This window comes from Nasonia vitripennis, chromosome 5 (assembly GCF_009193385.2).
Source record: "Nasonia vitripennis strain AsymCx chromosome 5, Nvit_psr_1.1, whole genome shotgun sequence".
Taxonomy (NCBI): Eukaryota; Metazoa; Arthropoda; class Insecta; order Hymenoptera; family Pteromalidae; genus Nasonia; species Nasonia vitripennis.
Genome location: NC_045761.1, coordinates 14,961,328 through 14,966,183, shown reverse-complemented (window position 1 = coordinate 14,966,183; position 4,856 = coordinate 14,961,328).

Genomic DNA, 4,856 nt, shown 5'->3' with positions numbered 1-4,856 from the left:
CCACAACAACACCGATGGATAATAGAGGGAAACAACTTCATGAGTGGCAGAGATTTTATTGAGTTATGTAGGATAAGAATAAATGCCCTCCCCTTAAAGTCTAGGACAACCAGAGTCATCTAATTAGTGACGCGCATGAATGTATTAACGAGATTGCCACTGTCCCTATCTACCAGCGGAAGGAAGAGGAGTTAAGGCGTGAGCTAAACGCCATGATTAATGATGATGATTTGAAGGAGAGGAATGTGGCGGGAGGGTCTGGAGGGACTGGCTGCGAGACACCCCCTGGGGAGCGCTCACGATCTGCGCTAGACAAGCCGGGTCCCTACCAGTCCTCCTCAAATGCTGCTTCTGGGGAAGATGATGAGGTGTGGCAGACTCCAAAATCAAGGCGGAAGCTAAGGAGTAACGCAGGGAAAAAGAAAAGTGCGGCTAAGGGCTCGGGACCGGCAGAAAATAAAGGTGATAAGGACAAGAATGCTGGAGGAATGGATCAGACGTCGCTATTGAAGGATGTTTGTGTAAATGTCGAGCCGATGGAACTTGGGGGATTGAAACTGGGAAAAAGGAGGGCTGAGCTCTCGGACAATGAAAGGAAGAAATTGGAGCGAGCGAAATTTATAAAGGAGAAAGTGAAAGGGGACAAGGATCAGAAGAAGGAGACAAGGGGAACCAAGGAAAGGGGGGCGGGATTAGTATTACTGGATGGCTATGGTAATGATGACATAGAGAATAGTATGGATGAGAATGAGATGGATTTGGATGATAAACATGAGGATGAAACGAATTATGGAAACCTAGAGAAGGAATTGGCTAATGTGAGAGAATTGGTGAGGAAAGTATTGGTAATAAATAAAAAGGTGCCAAAAACGGAAGCTGCGGCTGTGTATAGATGTATGGAAAGATATGAGAGGATTATAATGAGAATGAGTGTTGAGAAGGAACGACTAGAAATGAAAATGGATGAGCGGGAGAAGGCCATGGAGAAAAGGATGTTGGAAATGGAAAAGAGGATCGAGCGGTTTGAGTTTGGATTGGAGGACAAGATGATGGGAATGGTAGGTAAGATGGAGGAAAAGTTGAATAGTATGTGTGACAGGGTATCGGAAAAAATACACTCCAGTGTAAATGAGGCTGATGCCGGGGGGCGTGCCCAACCCGGTGCAGCTAAACTAGCTGATCGTGCGAAGAGCTACGCTCTTATCCTCAGAGGCGATAAGGAAAAAATGACGAGCATGGAGGTGAAGCGGAGAATGGTAGAGAGTGTTGGAGGCGAGGCGAATGTGAGAGTGAGGGGCATAAGGACAATGAGAAGTGGCGGAGTAGTGGTTGAGGCAGCGACGGAGGAGGATCTTAAGAGACTGACAAACTGTCCCCTGGGGGATGCCGGCTTGCGTGTTGACACACCAAGAAGGTTCGACCCCAGGGTGATCATTTATGATCTTCCTTCGTCGTTGGCTGACGCCACCCTCCTTGAAGAACTAACAAAAAAGAATTTGGATGGATTGTTTAAGGCAGATGAAATGAAGGATAAAATAAAAATAATTAGAAAGGAACAGAGAGGAAAGGAGGCAAAAGTAATGAATGCCGTGGTTGAATTGCCGAATGAATGTAAGGAGAGATTGTTAAAGAATGGAAGAGTGTATGTGGGATGGATGTCCTATAAGGTAAAAGTGTGTGAGAAAGTTTTAAGATGTAATGGATGTATGTTATTTGGTCACAAAGCGAGCGATTGCAAGAACAAGAGAGTATGTTACAGGTGTGGAATGACTGGACACCAGGCTCGGGAGTGTCGGGGCCCCGAGACCTGTGTTAACTGCAAAAGTAGGGGCAGGCCCGCGGACCACTCGTCCTTCTCGACAGGGTGTCCCGAGTATGTATGGCGGCTGAATGAGTTTAGAAAACGCGTAAATGGCTAGTCTGAACGTTGAAAATAATGGTGATGTGGGTGTGAATGTGAGTGCGTCTCCGATTGTGAGCGGGAGTGTGAATGTAATTCAGTATAATTGCCAAAAATCGAGTGGAGTAATGCATGATTTAGGTGAATGGTTGCTCCGGGAGAGGATCCAAGTGGGTCTTCTCCAGGAGCCGTATGTTCAGATTGAGCGTGTATATGGCCTGCCTGCATGGATGCGTATGTTCAAGAGTGCATCTGGATCAGCATGTGTGATTGTCCCAGATAGTGAATGTGAGTGTATGTTGGTTGAAGAGTGTAAATTTGATGATGCTGTATGTGTATGGTTTAAGAATAGCGTGTGTGAAATGTATGTGGTGTCTCTGTATTGTCGGCCGAGTGGGAATATGCGCGAATGTATAGAGTACCTGGATAGATTGAATAGATGTATGAATGGAAAGTGTGTGTTGATTGGCATGGATGCGAATGCCACGTCTGCCTTATGGCACAGCAAGGCCATGGGCCGGGCGTGGAATAGTAAGAAAAGGGGCGAAATTTTAGAAGAATGGGTGATGCAAACGAGAATGGAAGTGTTGAATGTACCCTCCCAGAGCTTCACATTTAGTGGATGAGATGGATAGAGTGACATCGATGTCACTCTCCTCAAGGGGGGGGGGCAGTATGAATATGAATGGATGGTCAAGAGTGAATGGGGGATCTCCGACCACAACCCGATTCTGATAAGAATGCGGTCGATGGTCGGTGAGACGGTGATACATGAAAACATATGCAAGAGATGGGATGCGAGAAAGTGTGAATGGGGTGTGTACGGAGGTATGGTTATGTCCTCTGCGGAAGCCTACGGACTTGAAAATTTTCGTGGGCTTGCAGTGGAGGATAGGATGGCCATGCTGTATGAATGGATGGAGCATGCTAATGACGAATGTATGACTAGGCTAAAAAAAGGATTGCTAAGAAATGGATTGGTGTGGTGGAATAAAGATGTAGAAAGTAAAAAGCGTGAGGTGAAGAGAAAGAAAAAGAAGTACCAGAAGGAAAAGAAGAGAGAGGGTGTGAATGTAAGGGAGAGATGGATCGAATGGAAAAGATGTGTGAGCGAGTATAAAGAGATTATGAGAGAAACGAAGGAGAAAAATTGGAGAGACTTTGTGGGAGAGAAGAGTAGGGATGATGTGTGGCGTTTGATTAGTGTATGCATGGGGAAGAGTAGAAAGGACTGTTTGAGTGCTCTGAAAGTTGGAGATGCATGGACAAAAGACTGGACTGAAAGTGTGAATGTGCTGCTGAATGAGTTCTTTCCCCCCGATGACGGAGTGCCCGTCGAAGTGGGGGAAAGAAACGAGAGAGTTATGAATTACTATAGTGAGAATGAATTTAGTATGAATGAGCTTATGAGTGCAGTAAGATTGATGAGTGTTAGGAAAGCGCCGGGTATGGATGGTATAACAAATGAAATGATAAGGTGTGTCTGTAGAGTGATTCCTGAATACTTGAAAAGTGTGTTTGATGGATGTTTGAGTGAGGGCCTCTTTCCACAACGGTGGAAGGAGGCCAAAGTGGTTGTGTTATTGAAAGGGCCCGAAAAGGACAGGACCGAGACGTACAGGCCAATAAGCTTGCTAAGCGGCCTGGGTAAGGTCCTGGAGCGAATGTTGGTGGCGAGAATGATGGCACGCATGGATGAGAGACGCAACGAGTGGCAGTTTGGTTTTACAAAGAATAAATGCACTGAGGATGCATGGGAAAGAATGAAAGAGTGTGTGCCTGCTAGCGAGTTTAAGTATGTAGCGGGAGTGTTTGTGGATTTTAAGGGTGCATTTGATAATTTGTTGTGGCGAGTGATTCTCGATAGATTGAGTGTGTATGGATGTCCGGATGTTGAATTAAAAGTGTGGAGAAATTATTTCCAGGATAGAAGGGTGTGCATGTGTAATGGCTTGGATGTTATCTGGAAGGATGTTAGTAGAGGTTGTCCACAGGGGTCGATCTCAGGACCACCCCTGTGGAATCTATGTATGAATGAGTTGCTGAATGATTTAGAAAGGATGAATTTGAAGATTGTGGCGTATGCTGATGATTTGCTAGTGATGGTTGAGAGTAATCTGAGGAGAGTTATTGAGCAGAGAATGAGTGAGGCTATAAGTGTGGTGTATGAATGGGGCAGTAAAACAGGTGTGGAAGTGAGTGCGAAGAAGACGGTGTGTATGATGTTGAAGGATAAGCTGGATATGAGGAACAAAGTGGTTCGTGTGAATGTGGATGGACAGGAGGTTGGAGCGTTAAGATTTATAGAGAGTGTTAAGTATTTGGGAGTGAATGTGAGTATGGGTATGAGTTTTCAGGTGCATGTGGATGGATTGAGAGAGCGTGTGGTGAAATTGATAAGGCTGATGAAAAGAGTAATGAGAAAGGACTGGGGAATGAGAAAAAAGGCTGTGAAGGTGTATATTAAAGGAATGATTGTGCCGATGATTATGTATGGAGCGAGTGTGTGGAGTGGTGAGCTAAGAAAGAAAAAAGTGTGTGAAGAGTTGAATAGATGCCAGAGGTATGTGCTGTATGCGAGTGTGAGAGTGTGTAGGACGGTCTCCACGGAGGCGATGCAGGTAATTGCCGGCTCGCTTCCGTGGGACCTAGAATGTCTAAGGCTGAGTGCATTGTACAAGGTGCGAAAGGATCTGAGTATGAATGAGTATGACTTGATGACGAATGAGGAGCTGGAAGGTATGAATGTGTTTGAAAGGAAGGAGCGAGTGGAAAATGCAGCGTATGAAAAATGGCAAAGAAGATGGGATGAAAGCACGAAAGGGAGAGTGACGTATGAATGGATGAAGGATGTGCGACTCTCGGGCAGGAGAGATTACTTCGATCCTAGCCTGAGAGTTTGCTACTTGCTGACTGGGCACGGGAGTGTCAATGCGTTTCTTTTTGAAAGGAACCT